We start from the raw sequence: 19,065 nt of genomic DNA, 5'->3' as shown, positions 1-19,065 counted from the left end.
AGTCTGGGCAAGGGTGTTTATGGAAGACCAACAATTGCTCATGCAAACCAGCCTCCCCTCTCCATGCCACCAATATTATCCAAGGGCAAGGCAAAGGTTGATAAAGCTTGCCACCAGTGACATTGCAACTCATTTCTACAGCTGAGTGAACTGGAGCAACATGAAATAAAGTGTCTTGCTGAAGATCGCCAACACACAGCCTTGCCCAGGAATTGAACTCACTAATTCCTGATTGGGAGTCCGACACTCTAACCAGTGGGCCATGTCCCTTCACATGTGAATTATATATTGAATAAATATTTTCAGTGTAGTGGTAGAATATTCATTACCCATTGACATTAATAGGTTTATATATACATTTTTATGCAATCCAGTCTGATTTTGTACAAGTCTGTTAATCAGACCCTATTTCACAGGCTTTGGCATGTTCATCATCCATTCATTGTAATGCTATAAACACATATTACTCTTTTTTAGTCAGTCAGAAGTTTCTCATACTTACTTGAATTGAAGATAGTTCATGTCTAAATTAACATACAACTCCACATCATAGAACACAAAGAGAATCAACATAAAACTTTAAACAGTTAAATCAGAGGGTATTAAAGTGAAGACCCTGAAGAAACTGCACTGGTATTATGGTAAGGTTGCAATTGCAATGGTTACTAATCAATGTAGTAGAATGTAGTAGGTCTATTTGAAGCTGTATATTTATAAAAAGGATTTAAAGGTAATGCTAATGCTACTTTGTAATAATCATTGTTATTATTATAATTGATATTAAACACTCCAGGAAACCTATTTGGTTAAAGGTAATATATTGAGAATAATCCAATAGAATATATCTCTAAATTCTTATCTTATGAGAATGATTATTGGATTTATATATTAACTGTTCAATAACCTATTTCAAATACCAAACTGTGAGCAAACTGGTAAATATTTAGAGAAATCCCTTACTAATTACCAATATATATATATATATATCAGGTTGAGTAAAAGATAAGCAATGTCTTGAATCACGAAGAGTTTGTACCAGATTTTTGGAGAGTTTTGAACTTTATTAAACATTTTTTCGCAATTGTCTGATAATGCATCAATAAATTAACATTGATATTTTTTCCGGCATTGTTACAATCATCTGAAATGGAACTGTCAAAGCACACTATTCATGCAATTTTGCTATTCAACTTCATAAAAAGATGTAAAGCAGCTGAAACTGCTTGCAATATCAATGAAACATTTGGTGAGGAAATGACCAGTGAGTGGTCAGCTCGAAAATGCTTTAAACGATTTCACAGTGAAGACCTGGGCCTTGAAGATTGTGAGCATAGTGGACGCCCATCTGTCATTGATGAGGGTCAATTAAAGACAGTCATTGAGAAAGATCCACGTAAAACCACTTGAGAACTGGCAAAAGACCTTCAAGTTAGCCAGAAAATTGCCTGCAACCATTTGCATGCGATGGGAAAATCAAAATGCTCCACAAATGAGCATGATTTGAATGAAAATCAGATAATCCCATGTTTTGAATGAAAATCAGATAATGCCCAGATATGAAATTTACTCGTCATTTCTTCTCCATAACCAGACTGATCCATTTCTCAACTGTATTGTAACTTGCACTGAAAAGTGGATTCTGTACTGTGGTTGGACCAAAATGAAGCATCAAAAACCTTTCCTGAATTTTATAATTTTATATATATATATATATATATATATATATATATATATATATTTTTTGAGCTTATTTTTGTTTATCGCTCGAAATTGACAGTTATTTGTAAAGGACCAATCAAACAAGTCCATTTTTAAAGGTGTAGCGTTTATACTAGTCTTGATAGAATTGACATATCGGTTCTATTCTAGCAAAAACTGTCCGATGAACGGGAACGTGAAACTCAGAGTAACAGGTTTTGTTGAATTTTCTGCTGCTTTTAAATAAAGTATATATATATATATATATATATATATATACACACATATATGTCACAGTATATATATTTATTGACTGTTCAGATAAAATGGTATGGGTGTAGGGGTAGCTGTGTCATAAGAAGTTTTCTTCTCAACCATAGGGTTTCAAATTCAGTCCTACTGCATGGCATCTTGGGCAAATATCTTTTAATGGATCTTTAGCCTCTCCAAAATTTTGTGAATGGATTTAGTAAATGGAAACTGAAAGAAACCTGCTCTTTACATAAGTATATATGTGTGTGTGCATGTGTGTGTGTGTGTGTGTGTGTGTGTATGAGCATTCATGTGCATGTGTGTGTTATTGTCTTCTTCCTTTGACATTGCATGATTATTTTATGCAAGTGCCACTGTCATGCAAGCAGTGTCCTTCTTTTCTAGCCTTCTGCAAAAACATGTTTGGTCATGGGGAATTGCTACCTTACTTGCAAAGAGGTGAGGATTGGTAACAAGAAGGTGATGTAGCCATAAAATATGTGCCTCAATAAATTCTGTCCAACTCATGAGCATGGAAAAGTGGATAATGATAATGATGATGGTCTCACACACACATAAACACACACATACAGACACACACACGCCATCATAATCATCATCATTACCAAAATTTTAACGTCCAGTTTTCCATGGAAATCATTGCAGTAGATTTTCAAGGCTAGGTTCTCTTGCTAGGTTCTAGGCTAGGTTCTCTTAAAGTGTTACCAACACTCTAATGGCCAGAGGTTTCCAGTAGGTTCTACTTAGAAATTTCATTTTAGCTCAGGATTTAGAACCTTAAGGTTTTAAATACTTGACTTTGTATCCTCGACCTTTAAATTATCAAAGCAAAAAAATTAAATCCAATAAGACAAAAATATACTGAACTACTAACACAGCCTGTGCTTACCTAACAAAGGGACCTACACACTCACTTACAAAGATCTACAAATGTGAATTAAGTGTAACAATAACATAAACTCATATTTAATTGTCTTTCATCCCTTTGGGGTTAATGAAACAAATACCAGTTGAGCAATGGGGTCAATGTAATCAAGTGGCACCATCCCCCAGATTTCAGGCTTGTGCCTATAGTAGATATGATTATTCATCATTATCCTCATCATCATTATCATCATTATCATCATCATCATCATCGTCGTCGTTGTTGTCATCATTATCATCATCATCATCATCAACATCATCATTTAATGTCCATTGTCCATGCTGGCATGGGTTGGATGGTTTGACCAGGGCTGGTAATCTGAGAGGCTGCACCAGACTTTAGTCTGATTTGGCATGGTTTCTATGGCTGGATGCCCTTCCAAATGCCAACCACTCTGGGAGTGTAATGGGTGCTTTTACGTGCCACCAACATAGATGTCAGTTTGCATGACACCAATATCTGCCATGACTACTATTTCACTTGGCTTGATGGGTCTTCTTCTCAAGCATGTCGTTTATCATTGCCTCTGTGAGGCCCAGTGTACATTTTACGTGTCACTGGCATGGGTGCTAGTTATGCGACAACAGCATCAGTCACGTTGCCTCTATGAGGCCTAACACTTGAAAGGTGCTTTTTACTACCACGGGTACAGGGGCCAGTTCTGTGACACCAACAACGACCACAGCTATGATTTCACTTGGCTTGCCAGATCTTCTCAAGCACAGCATAACGCCACAGGTTTCGGTCATTAGTCATTGCCTCCATGAAGCTCAACATTTGAAGATCGTTCTTCACAACCTCGCCCCATGTCTTCCCAAGTCTCCCTCTTCCACAGCTTCCTTCAACTGGTAGAGATCGGCGCTTCTTCACATGCTGTAACGATTCTGTCAGCTCAACATCTAAACAATCATAATAATAATAATAATGATGATAATGATGATAATATTATTATTATTATTATTATTGTTATTATTATCATTATTAAGATGTTGAGCTGGCAGAATCATTACAGCACCAGACAAAATACTTAATAGCATTTCTTCTGGCACTTTACCTCCTGAGTTTACCATCAACCGGGGTGGACTGTCTTTCATCTTTTTGGGAGTTAATAAAATGAGTACCAGTCAGGTACTGGCGTTGATGTAATCAATTTGCCACTCCTAACTCAACAATTTTAGGCTTGTACCTATAAAAGCAAGGACTATCGTTATATATTTGAATACACTCTGAAATATGCATCATGGTGGATTACCAGCAAATGGTTTTACACTATACGTACAAAGTCATAGACTGGCGATTCAAATCACCTCTGATTTGATTCAGGTAGATGATATTGACCAGCCACAAAAATGGCGAAATGTTGATATCCATTGCTCCTATATGGGATTTAAGGCGAGTTGTCTTACCTGTCTCTGACTTTCAGGTATTTTAACACTTGGTATTTTGAGGGAGTCTTCCCTATCATGCTATCCTGCAGCCTGCTTGTGAACAAGCAAGGCTCATCCATTGAGTATGTGGTGGCACGTAAAAAGCACCATCCATTCGTGTCCGTTGCCAGCCTCGCCTGGCCCCCGTGCCGGTGGCACATAAAAAGCACCATCCGTTTGTGGCCGTTTTCCAGCTCTGTCTGGCACCTGTGCGGGTGGCACGTAAAAAGCACCCACTACACTCACGGAGTGGTTGGCGTTAGGAAGGGCATCCAGCCGTAGAAACACTGCCAGATCTGACTAGGCCTGATGAAGCCTTCCGGCTTCACAGACGCCAGTTGAACCGTCCAACCCATGCTAGCATGGAAAACGGACGCTAAACGATGATGATGATGATGATGATATATATATATATATATATATATACAGTGTACATTTAAACACATAAGAGATAGCTATAACAGGGCATCTGACCCACTAGAAGGAGTAGTTAAACTCAGTCTATTGACAAGTTTTTTTCTTCTCACTAGACCACAGGGAGCAAAAAAATTTTCTAAATATTTTTGCTACACTGGAATTTATTAATAATATATATATTCAGGAAAATATGGGAGACCCAGGAAGAGATGCGATGAAGTGGTGAGGACTGATCTCAGGATGTTGGAGCTCACAGAGGAAATGACACTGTCAAATTTCTGGTGTTATGAGGTTCTAGAGAAGACTATCCATGTCAGTGAACCTGAGTTGTAGAAGCATTGTGTCCCACTGACATGTAACAATGAAACTTTCACACACCCTACCCAACAAACTAAACTACATCCCTCACTTCCCAAACTATATCTCTTTTCTCCCTTACTTTTCCACTTCATATATTATGGTTATCTTGCACTCCCCAATCCAGTTCTCACTATCCTGTTCGTTGTATCCCCCCTGTACCTTTTTGCTCTACATACCCAGATTTTCACTAGTCACAGTGTACCCCACCCCCACTTACCAATCCAATCATCACTACAATGCTCACTATATTGCTGCTTCCCCCCATCCCCTTGCCTCCTATATCCCCAGATTCTTACCAGCTAGCCTTCCCCACCTCCACTCCCAACTCGCAATTCCTTGGTGATACCCTACCAGTACCTGCCACCATCCATTTCCCTCTTTCTTACTCTACTATCCAATTTAGGCTCTGATCCCCGTTCCTTGCAAGTATACCCTGGCATTTGCTGTCACCCATCTCCTACTCTCTCTCTCTCTCCCTTGCACTTTCCTTTGGCTGAGTAATCATGTATCTCCTCTGCAGCAACAAACCTGTTTCTGCCCTCATTCTTGATCACTCTCTCTTGCTCTTTCTCTTTCTCTTATCTAGGTAACCATGTATCTCCTTTAGAGCAGCACACCTCTTTCTTGTTAACGCCCACTCTCTCTCTAGATAACTATGTCCCACCTCTTCAGCAGCACACCTGTTTCTGTCCTCATTCTTGTTACCTCTCACTCTCTTTCTCTCCCACCCACTCTCTCTGGCTGAGTAGCCGTGGACTTCCTCTGCAGCAAGACAGCTGTTTCTGCCTCCCTGTCACACTCTAAACTTTCATCTTCTGACATATGATCACTTCCTCCAGTGCCCACTTCTGGCACTTATGTATATATATTTAAGTGTAGATGTGACTGTGCTGGAATAAAGTTTGCTATTCAATCACATAGTTTTAGATTCAGTCCCACTGTGTGGAACTTTGAGCAAGTATCTTCTACTATAGCCCCAAGTTGACCAATGCCCTTGTGTGAGGATTTGGCAGATAAAAGGTCATTGTGTGTGTGTATGTGTGTATGTGTGGGGGCAGGGTGAATGTGTGTATGTGTATGTGTGCACTAGTGCCTCCTTCTCTTGACATCACATGGTAGCTGTAAATAAGAATCAATGTCATACAAGCATTGTCCTTTGTTTCCAATCTTCTGTGGAACCATACCTGATCACAGGGTAATATAATCTTATCTGAAAACATGTAAGGGTTGGTAAGAGGAAGGAATTCTCATTATTCTGACAACACTTAAATACCAAACAATAAACTACCAAAACATACCATCATTCACTATAAAAAAGTAAGTTGTAATTGTTTTTTTAACCTCAGCCTTAATCAAAAGTTTTCCTGCCATGACTACCTACTCCTTATGTATATTTGGGTTTATATTTTCAAATTTATGTTTCTATATTTTAAAGAAAAGGATGTTGCTTACAGGAGTTATGGTTACTATTTTTAACAGTTCAGGTAAATGTTTAGAGAGTGAAAGAAACCCCATTCTCTCTCCTCTTCAAATCCATTATAAGAAGACTTTCTTAAAATATGAAGAACTAAGATAAATTTTTAAAAATATTTTTTCAGATTTCATGCATTAAAGATTTTGTCAATTTAAACATTACAAACTAATAGAATTGTAACAAAAAGAAATCAAAAGCAAAAAAAAAAAGATTCCATGAAATATAATTCTCTAAAACTTCACCTTTTTGATAAAGCCACCTAAAATATTTTAGAAATCAAATCCACTATCCTAGCTCATTGATGGGAAGTTATTTTGAAAGTTTATGAATTAAAGATCATTAAATATTGAAATTCTAATATTTTACTAACATATTTCTAATAAAAAGTTTAACTGATGACCAACGCTATTACATGGAGACCTGAAGGCTTTTGATATTAATTGCACTTAAGGTGGTGAGCTGGCAGAATCGTTAGCATACTGGGTGAAATGCATAGCAGTGTTTTGTCTGTCTTTACATTCTGAGTTCAAATTCTGCCAAAGTTAAGTTTGCCTTTCATCCTTTCAAAGGTCAATAAAATAAGTACCACTTGAGCACTGGGGTTGATGCAATTGACTTATCCCCTTCTCTGAAATTTATGACCTTATGCCAAAATTTTAAACCAATTTTAATTGCATTTTATATTTATTGCTGATGACTACTTTTTAAATAGAAAATTTAACCCATCACCACTACTACCACTATCACTACTCTCATCATATTTTAACATCCATTTGCATGAGTCAACTGGAATTTGGTGAGGCACGCCTTTTGCAGCTGAAAGCTCTTCCTGTCATCAACTCTAACCTGTTTCCATGAAAGATAATAATTCCTTAGGCTATTGGACAAAAATCAGCTGGCAGTTTGTGTTTACAAAACTCATTAACATGTCAAAACATGTCAGAAAACAAGTATGTGCTTGCATGGTTGACTGCATGTATATGACACTACTTGTATTAATTGTAAGGTTGTTGTTTTTATTTAGGGCCAGCAAACATGTAGATAAGAAACAAACACAAACACACTCAGACATACGTATGTACATACATATGTACAAAGATACATGCATGCATGATGATTGCCTCACCTCGTCAGATGACAGATGTTTCACATTATGATAATGAGACATTTGTACATCATTAGATTTAAGTGACTTTTGTCACTTTCCTGATCACCATAATAGTTTCCATTGAGAAGCATTGCAAGATGGTACTATTTTGACTGCAAGTTTTATGTCAAACTTTCTTTCTCCTAAAAGAGCTGCCTTCCTTGCAGCTTTGTCAAAAATAATGGGGACCTCCTGTATCCCAGGTCAAAAGGAATCTGGAAATAATGGTAAGTGAAAATGCTCAGCACAGCTCTTCCCCATCCAATACAGTTTGATTATCAAACCCCTAAGAAACAGGTAAAAGCTCCCATGAAAAGTACCTAATCTGTTGTTGGCATAGCGAACATAAGCATACATAAATTCATGTGTGTGTGTGTGAGACAGGTATCTTCAGCTTCTGTCTACTGATTTTGCTCACATGGTATTAGTTGGCTTTGGTAAAGAATGATAACTAACAAGGTTCAGGCAGTGGTATTGAACCTTGACCACATGGTTCCAAGGCAAACGTCTAAATCACACAGCTATGACTGTGCCTATCAGTAGTAACTTTAATGCCTTCCATATTTATTATACTTGATTATTCACTGTTATCTGTAGTTTATAAATTAACATGATTCAGGTGTCAACTTGTAAGCATACATGAATCACTCTCTTCTACATTATCTAACTGAAGGGCAGTATAACAAATGCAAAAACAGCTGCTCTTGTTGCACTAGTAACTTTGGTCTTGATATTATTATCTGTACTGCAACATTAATATAGCTCATTATCGCTAATATTATAAATATTATAAATACACTCTCGGAGTGGTTGGCGTTAGGAAGGGCATCCAGCTGTAGAAACACTGCCAGATCTGACTGGCCTGGTGCAGCCTTCGGGCTCTCCAGACCCCAGTTGAACTGTCCAACCCATGCTAGCATGGAAAGCGGACGTTAAACGATGATGATGATGATGATTAAGTGAATCAGTTATTTCTTCAATTATTTCTTACCAGAGATCAGTTAGAATCCACCCATCATAACATTAACACTGAACACTGTATTTTGCTGATATTATGTACTAAAGCTTCCAATTCTGGTATAATTTTTAATTGATTTTTAAATATGGAACTGTTTCGTTGGAAATGATATTAAAAGTAAATCATCAATCTTATATTCTAAAAAATTGACATAATTATATAGTCATCAACCACGACTTCATATCCAAATCAATTTTGTTAGATTCCATAAAAAAAAAATTGATTTCTTTCATTTTTCATTCCTAAGTGCATAAATATTATAGGTGTTGATAGATAATTATATTCCATGCAAATAGAGCCATACTTTATGAAATATAGCAAGGAATCCATCTACATAGTGTAAAACCAAGAAGCTATTAAATCATCAATTTGAAATTCTACTCATACTCTATTAAATTATAAGGCACTAGATCCTTACATTGAATAGTTAACAAAGGAAACAGGAGAAAAAGAATGATAGTTATAGATTTTAATCAATTGAAATGACATAACATTATTTCTCACTATGTTGTCATTCTCAGAAATACACTCCATTAACCAGTTAACATTTCCAAGCTACTCTCAAAACAGCATACTAAAATTAGACTAATTTATCCTCTTAAATTTTTATGCACAAACCCAACTTACACAACCTCCTTTTTTTTTATCAAGGTGGATGGAAGCTTATGTTTTCTTTATTTTTTTCCTTAAATAATATTAAGGAATGATGTTCTTCCTTCAGACATGCTTCCAGCATTGTTGATAGTGATAAGGCACTAATTAAAATTTTCCAACTGGTGAAGGTGCATGGCTTAGTGGTTAGGGTATATTCAAAGAGTTAACCGTGTCACATTCTGTGTCACACTTAATCTCCATGAGAACTTTGTTAAGGATACATGTGTCTGTGGAGTGTTCAGCCACTTGCACATTAATTTCACAAGTAGGCTTTTCCATTGACAGGATCAACTGGAACCTTCATCATCGTAACTGACAGAAGGCCAGTGTTCCAACTATTTCAGATTCACTGGTACCAGAACTGCTTCTTCTGGAATATTACTTGGTATCATCATACATATGAGATTGCTAATAATTTCCCAACAGAGTCCAAAAATAGGGGTAGGGGTACTACAAAAATACCTTTATTCCTGAAACTGCCCTACTTCTCAGACATCAGTTTCCATGTCTTGCCTTCAGAATTTATTTCTGACATGGATAGCCAGCCAGGAGTGCTAACAAGTCAGTAAGGCCTCTACTTCTAGTTTAAAAAAAGGAACCAAAAGAACTTTTACAAGTCGCTCTTGGTCACATTTTCCATAACTGTTTATTACCTCCACTCATTGATTACAATATATTATCATTGAATCCAGTCATATTTTTCATTTTTCCCAAATCATAAGGAACTGAAGAATTTCATCTACTCTCCTCTAATTACAGCTAATTTCTTCTTGAAAAAGACTAAAAGTGCTATATTTTTACCTTTATCATGGCAGCCCCACCCCTCTCAGTTTTCTTTCATAAAATTTATTCACGATGAAAACTTCTATCTCCAACTTCACATTTTATTCCTAATGTTATTTAAAGTTGATAACAGTTCTTTTGAAAGCCTAGCCTAATTTCAGCTTGTCAGTCTTTTCTACCACATGACTTGTTTTTTCTGTAACCACCTCGAAGAAAATGCTGATAAGATTTAAAAAGAAAATTATCACATTCACACTTTACACACATATGCTACATATATATGATCTTTGGGCTATCATTTGAGAAATCTTGGAGAGTGAAACTAGATCTGACTTCTGATGAGAACCACTGAAAAACTAATAAAACACAGCATTGGTGAAAGTTGCAGTTAAAATAACAGTAGACTCAATAATTAATGATATTAATAACAATAAAAATAATGAACATATTAACATATTGTAAAAATTCCAGTTATTATGCACTTGAATTGAAAACCTAACTGCATGCTCTGAATGTGCCAGTTATTGAAATGTAAATTCACAGATTAGTAGTTTGATTTAACAATTGAGCTTAACCATAGACCAACTGGCACTGATGAAACATCTTGCAATTTTCTTGATCAATAACTGATGTGCCTTCATTAATAACAACAGTAGCTTCCAGGACAACAGTCCCTCATCATCACTCTATGCTTCCTTTTCTTCATTTCCTCAGAAAAATAAAAACTGGCACCAAAATAAGCAAACAGTAATTTAGACCAATGTTATTTTAATGAAAGTCATGGAATAACTGGTATTGTTACTAGTGGGTGCATACCAGTTTGAATTCATCATAGCTCAGAGTAATAGTTTTATTAGCCGGTACATCAGTGATAACAACAGACCAACTATGAATCAGAAACAGCAACCAAGATAGATGAGCTTCAACAGCCTGCCCAGATATTATCTATTTCTTTACTACCCACAAGGGGCTAAATACAGAGGGGACAAACAAGGACAGACAAACGGATTAAGTCGACTACATCGATCCCAGTGCATAACTGGTACTTAATTTATCGACCCCCGAAAGGACGAAAGGCAAAGTCGACCTTGGTGGAATTTGAACTCAGAACGCAGCAGTGGACGAAATACCGCAAAGCATTTCGCCCGGCATGCTAACATTTCTGCCAGCTTACCTGCCCAAATATTATCAAGAAAAACTGAGCAGCACAACAGTATTGCCACTGCAACAAACAAACAAGAACATCTGAGAGTTCAACAGTACCATGAAAACTCCTTTCACAACTACAAATTTCGAAATACAGAACTCAGCAGTAACTTATTCGCTTTACAAGTTAACTTGATTCTCATCGAGAAAGCTTATTTACTACAAGAAACATAAAATCATATGTTCCTGTCTTGTGTAATTCATGTCTACAGAATTTTCACAGACTTAATTGTACAAAAGCATGCACATCATGCCAACACAACTGCACCTTATGCTTAAATTATGCTGATCCACTTACATCTTATGCATATGTCATACAGATGCACTTGCATCTTGCACATACATACATGACATATCATATCCACACCAACCTATTGTATGATTGCTCACACATAAAAGAGTTCTGACAGTTGCTTTGCCAACTCAGTCCCATGTATACGTACCAGACATCCTTCTCCTCTTTACCATCATTGTTTAAGCATCTACTTCTTCATGCTTGCATACACACACACACACACTCTCTCTCTCTCTCTCACACACACACACACGCACACACAAGCACACTCAAGCATTCTTAGCAAACTTGTATAATGCTGTGTTCATCTCTATATATGTAACATTTACTCCTTTGAGTATATCTGTAACGTTCACTTCTTTTGAATGTATCTGAAGCATCCATCTTTTATGTGCATTACTTTCTTGATATTGTAAATGAAACCTCATATCATACATATTTTATTTTTATTTTATTTTATTTTATTGTATTGAGTTAGATCACAGCTTGTTATAGCTAAGCCAATTTATTTATGAGGAGAGAATGTGAATAAAAGTATCTTAAATATTATACTTAATATTATTTATTTATTTATTTGGTCAAATTTACAATACAGACTAAGTACCAAATATACATAGCATAAAAGTTCAAAATATGATATTTCTCTTCCATAAAATATAGAATTTACTAACATGCCATTTCTGAGACAAAGGTAGCAGTTTGTTGTTGTTGTTGTAGTAGTAGTAGTAGTAGTAGTAGTAGTAGTAAAGTGATGAGCTGGCAGAATGGTTAGCATAACAATCAAAATGTTTGGAGGAACTTCATCCATTTTTACATTTTGTGTTCAAATTTCACATGGAGGCACATGGCCTAGTGGTTAGAACAGTGAACTCACGGTTGAAGGATCATGGGTTTGAATCTCAGACCGGGTGATGTGTGTGTTTATGAGTGAAACCTCTGGTAGAAGCTAATGGCAAAACTTCTGCTGACTGTTTCACCACAGCTTTCCAAGGTGGTGCCCCAGCATAGCCACAGTCTAATGACTGAAACAAGTAAAAGAATAAAAGAATAGGTTGACTTTGCCTTTTGTCCTTTCAAGCTCAATAAAATAATAACCAGTTGAGCACTGGGGTCGATATAATCAACTTACTCCTCCCTCAAAATTGCTAGCTATGTGCCAAATTTTGAAACCAGTGAATTGTGAGGCACTCTGGAAAACTTTGGGAAATTTATTGCCAAGATTGATCTGCATGGTGTAAAAAATGTGACATGATGTGTCAAAACAATTTGAGTAGAAGAAACAGAACCATAGAAGAATTATATCCTGCAATCAACAGACACATTTTCCCAATCCCAAGCAAAATCTAAATCAGCAATGTCCCCACTGTGACGTCATAGCAAATTTCAAATTACATTCACACATCCATCACAAATAGATTCAGCTTCTTATATTTTTAAAGTTGATTTTTTCTTCTTTTTTTTAAAGTTCTCACCTTCAAACACTCACATGTTGAAAGTGATAGGAGTAATCATCATTATTCATCATCATCATCATCATCATTTAACATCCTTTTTTCATACTGGCATAGGCTGGTAATTTGACCGAAGCTGGTAAGGTCAAGAGACACACCAGGCTCCATTGTCTGTTCTGGAATGGTTTCTACAGCTGGATGCCCATCCTAACGCCAACCACACCACAGAGTGTACTGGGTGCTTTTAACATGTTACCAACATGAGTGCTTTTTATGTGGGATCAGTACCAGTATCGATTTAGCTGTGGTAGATGAGTCTTCTTGATATCTCAGTCCTTAGTCATCTCCTTCATAAGGCTCAGTGTCTTGATATCAGCCTTCAGTACTTTGACCCATATCTTCCTGAGTCTTCCTCTGCCACAAGTTCCATCCACTTTAAGCACTTCTGTTGCAACTGTCTGCATCTGTACATATCACATGACTAGACCAGTGTAGTCTTCTCTCTTGCATACTGTATCCAATTCCTCTTTTGCCCAACTTTTCCCTCAAAACACTAATGCTCTGTCACACATGTACACTGGGATTGCACATTCAGCAGAGCATACTCACTTCATTCCTTTGAATGTCTTCTGCATCCAGGCCCTATATCTCTCTACCATAGAGCATTATAATTATAATTATTATTATTATTATTATTATACTAACAAGAACTTAACAATCTGAAACAAAATTTCATAATTCACACCAGACAACTCATCAAAATATACCAAACCTAAAAGACACATATAAGTATTTTATGATAATTGCTGTCAATGCCTATCGCAACTTTAATAAAGATGTGATAAAGGGCGTCATTAATAATAAAGTTTATATTTACATTCAAAACTTAACAAAGATTCAAGAAAAACCTCGTATCCTTTCATAAATTAAACAGAAAATGTAAATTCTAAATCATCAATTTGATTTACTTTCAAATGGCAAACACAACAAAATATTTTTAAATCATCAACAGAAAGTTTGTAACATAAATATATGCAATGACAGACTATTTTCATTTTAATGAAGCAATACATTTACTCATTTCAGAAGAAATTGAGATCAAAGTTTAGCAGTGAATATGAAATGAAATTCACATAAAATTTAAAATATATATGCTCAAGAAGCAATGGGAAATTTCCCAACAGCACTACCTAGAGGTCTTGACAGAATTTACACACAACATGTGAACTATATATTCCTTATATAAAGATCCTAAAATCTAATCACTTAACTGCCTATGAAGTTTGTTATTAGATCCATAATTTTTTGCTTGCCTAGTTAACCAATTATTAAGAAATAAAAATTTATACTAAACCGGTGATATTTAAACTATCAAAAATAGCTTTGATTTTTGAAATGAATAATTGAATATGTTAAAGGTGAATTTGATAATGTCAAATCACCTGCATGAGTAAAAAGCATGGAACAAAATAAATTACATTGATTTGGAACAATAAGGAATGTTACTTTCTCTCACCGACTATTAGATAATTATTGTAATGCAACTTTTATATCATTTGTACAACACATTAAATAAAATAAGAATAAATCATGTCTATTAACATACATTACTATCTTCATGATAATGTCGCTATGGAGGAGTTTAAAGAAGTATTGAAATATAAGGATTTGGAAATAAAGATATCTAAATTCTGATGATAAAAAAAATGTTGTTTCTACCAGCTCTATATGAAAATATGCAACAACCTGATATTCCCAGAAATTGAATATCAAGACAAAACAAAATGAACTAACTTTGAAGAAAACCATTGCTATGCAAGACAATGGTTATGAATAAACAATACAAGCAATGATAATATTAATCATTCTAGCCTAGATGTTTATGATAAATGCTTTAGCATATGTTCAAGCAACAAAGTATTCACAAAAAGAGTACCAGAAACAGCATCTGCTCAAAGGTTTACATTTCCCTTCCAATATCTGTTTCTTACTTCTAATATCCATAGAATGTTATGAAAGCTAAAAGTGAACGTAGATTAATAGGATAAATATTTGTTAGTTTTAAAAATACACCACCCCAACTATATTATATACAGTGAAAACTAGCATCATAAACAAATGAGATTTGGAGTTGAAAGAAATGTATATTTTAGACAATAAGTAAACTCAGATAAATTAGCTAATGTGTGCTGATTTATATAAACAAAAATGTTATCTCAGAAACAAAAAAATTGCAATCAACTCATATGAAGATTACATAAAACAGAAGAAGTTACCATACAATAAAGCACCTACAAACCAAGAAAAGCCATACAATAAGACAAATAGAACAAGTAGATAAGCCCTCACATCCCTCAGAAAATAATGCAATATAACTGTCCGCATATGAAAACGACAAGTCATTATAACTGAATTAAAACAGACACAGAGAGAGAAACAAACAAAAGGAAAAAATAAAAATTGAAGCTTATGATCACTCAGGAACAAGCATTTGAATTCATAACCAAAACAAAAACATAATTCTTCTCCCACATAACAACAGAATAATAAAATATATCACAATAGGAAAAATCAGGAGGAAACAATACACAATAAACAGAAACAGTAAACACAATAGGAAAAGAACCAACTATAATAAAATCAATCACCATGGATCAATGAAAACACCTTCTGAATGAAACAACAAAAAAGGTAGAAAATATTATCAAAATACAACTATGCTCCCCAAGAAAATATTTCCACAGAAGAAAATCCATATATTAATATGCTAAATAACTTAAATTACTCAGCAGCCATGGAAATATCAAAGAAGACTGGGTTGGATCAAAATCACTCCTCACCCAGTCCTTTCAAAGATACAGTGGAATGAAAATACAGTATGAGATCAACAAAAAGAGAAAAAAGCTATCACTCAACAAAGAGAAAATGTTTGCAGAGTAGGTGGAACATGAAATAGCAAAGACAAAAATGGGAATTATATTTAGAAAATACAGCAGTAAGAAGCTGGAAGATATTCAGGAAAGGAAAAAAATTTAAACAACTTATTCTAGAAATGATATGCAAACTAAGATGCTTTAAAAAATTTGAGCACTTCTATTAAATTTTGTATTTGAAACAAATATGTAGAAATTATATCGGGTTAATATATCCATCTTCTCCACCCACTAATCTTGGGAAGTTTGTGGGAGTAGAGTTATCAGACACCTCCTCCATATGGTTAAACCAGAAGCAACTGTCATTACACTTTCTGGTTGGATTTCCAAGCATGACCAGCTGAAACTATGGATATGATCCAAATATCTCATTCTTGGTATACCCTTAAGTCTCAATTCAATTATATTATAAGAAAATATTGGGTCAAAATTACAAAAGAAAACTGATGCATGATGAAAAAGAATCTAAGTATAATTATATGGGAACTTGGAAATGCTATTGCAAATTGATTATGTCGTCAATTTCTGGTTAAACTACTTAATTAGAGTCAATGAATTCATAATACATTAACCAGAATGGAATAAAAACCTGAGATCATTAGAAAGGGATGCAATTTTATTCAACCCAACCCCTTCAAAATCCTATTGACTAATAACTGTTTACCAAGAATATGCAAAATCTGACATCTATTCTCTCTGACAGAGGATATCTTAACAAATCTTAACAAAAAGTACTGAATGGTTTCAAGGAAGCAATAATAGTAAACCAATTAGTAATTAAAAACCACGTAAGTACAAACCATAATCATAATCACAGTGTGGTATGATTGCCAAAATATTTACAACATTCTGGAACATTCTGGAATAGTGGAAAGACTATACATAAAGAAATATCTCCTATATTAAGTATGTATATCAATCACAACATGTTAAAACAGAAAATATCAATATCTTTGCAAGATAAAGTGGATACAATAAAAAAAACATCCCTATCCCCACCCCACCTCAAAAGAAAGAAACCATTCTCTCTTTGTTAGAGTCTTTATCCCTACAATTCTACAGTAATCCATTGACTCTGCTAACAAACTTCTAGAAGCAAATCCCCAGTGCCTACAAATCCCATGGATAATGTACAAAACCTCCCTTTTACAAATAATTCAAACCATATAAAAGAAAGTAAATGCAGATTGAAAACCTGTTAAAACTGAACATGGATTCAGTAATAATATCAAAATCAATGTAAGAATTTTAAGAGTGCACCACAGTTACTCTTAGAGCGAACTGATTAAAACTCAAAATATTAAGTTAAATTTTTATATAAAAATTAGTGAACTAAAATGAACTACCTGTACAAGTATTTAGATATAAAGGAAACTGATGAGACAAAACCTACAAAAATGAAGAGATGAAGAATAAGTCCAATTTTAAAAGCAATCATAATGTCAAAGTGAAAATCACCATCATCATCATTTCCACTTTTCCATTCTTGCATGATCTAGATATCTTATAGTCTGAACTAGTTTTTATTCAGAATTATTCCTTTCTAGATAACTTGGTTCTTTCCAGGTAAGCTGATATCTGACTGTTTGAAGATAACATAAGAAGTAACTAGTAATGACTTCTCTTCAAAATCAACAAAATTTGGCCACATGGTGTTATCAAATACCTGTAGTAAAAACTTTTAGCCCATTAAGAACATTCATGCTGACATGGTTGCTACATTAGGGAAGATGCTCCAGCTATATCAACAGTGCAAAAGTGGGCAGCTGAATTTAGGAGGAGAAGAGAAGTCCTGCAACTGTTACCACTGAAGAAAACATTGGTTGCATTCACCTCATGGGGATTGATGACAAGCAATTGACTTACACAGGCTGACCACATCACAAGAAAATCTAACATTATTTCAGGCAGATCCAGTTGGTTTTCTTGAATGTTTCCTAACTCAGGATGAGTGTTGGTTTCATCACATTCAGCCAGAGACAAAAAGACAATCCATGCCGTGGTAACATTCCTCCTCGCCTGCTCCAAAGAAGGCCAAGGTCATTTCATCTGCAGTGAAGATAATGACCTCAACCTTTTGGGATACAAAAGGCATTGTGTTTATTGGCTACCTTCATAGAAAGTACTATGACAACTTGCTGACCCGAAACACAATCCAGACCAAGCACCCAGGAAAACTGATGAAAGAGGTCTTGTTTCATTAGGACAATGCTCCGGTTCACAAGTCCTTGCTTTCAATGACTGCTGTGGGTGGCTTGGCTTTGAACTGGTTGATCATCATCTCTATTCTCATGAAAGATCGCTTGGCTGAGAACCAGTATTGCAGTCATATCTGCTGTTGATGACTTTTTAAACTAACAGGATGAAAGCTTCTTCACAAAAGAGATGCAAGCACTGTAACACCAGTGGAAGAAGTGTGTAGCCTGCAAGGGAAGACTATATCTATATTAATAAATTGGTTTGGTAAGACTCATGTGTCAATCTGCTATAGTCACTACACCTTCCTCCTCCCTCAACTACAAAGATTTTAGCATTCCAATAGATAATAAATAAATGGAAAACATGATGCAGATTGTTTGCTGATATCAGTGTGTGTGTGTGTTTGTATGTGTGTGTGTGTGTGTGTGTGTGTGTGTGTATGTGTGTGTGTGTGTGTGTGTGCACATGCAACTGTATGAGACAGTGTGTTCGAGTGTGTTTGTCTGTGTGTATGCATAACTGTATGAGACTGTGTTTGTTTGTGTGTGTGCACATGACTGTATGAGACACTGTGTGTGCATGCACACATGCATACCTGTATGAGACTATGTATTTGTGTGTGTTAATGTAACTGTATGAGACTGTGTACATACATGCATGCATACTTGTATGAGACTGTGTTTGTGTGTGTGTGCGCATAACTGTAAGAAACGCAGTGTATGTGCTTGTGTCTATGCACATAGCTGCGTGAGACTGTGTGTGAGTTGTTATCTGTGTACGTTTGTGTAACAATATAAAACTATAA

At 35.4% G+C, this 19,065-nt stretch overlaps 1 protein-coding gene across 1 annotated transcript in view; it reads right to left on the bottom strand.

Moving 5' to 3' along the window:
- Positions 1–19,065, bottom strand: part of LOC115209614 — a 1,042,307-nt gene that overhangs the window by 535,025 nt on the left and 488,217 nt on the right. The gene's annotated exons all lie outside the window — the stretch shown is intronic.

The sequence above is a fragment of the Octopus sinensis genome, linkage group LG3 (assembly GCF_006345805.1).
Source record: "Octopus sinensis linkage group LG3, ASM634580v1, whole genome shotgun sequence".
Classification (NCBI taxonomy): Eukaryota; Metazoa; Mollusca; class Cephalopoda; order Octopoda; family Octopodidae; genus Octopus; species Octopus sinensis.
This window is presented reverse-complemented; position numbering and strand designations above follow the sequence as displayed.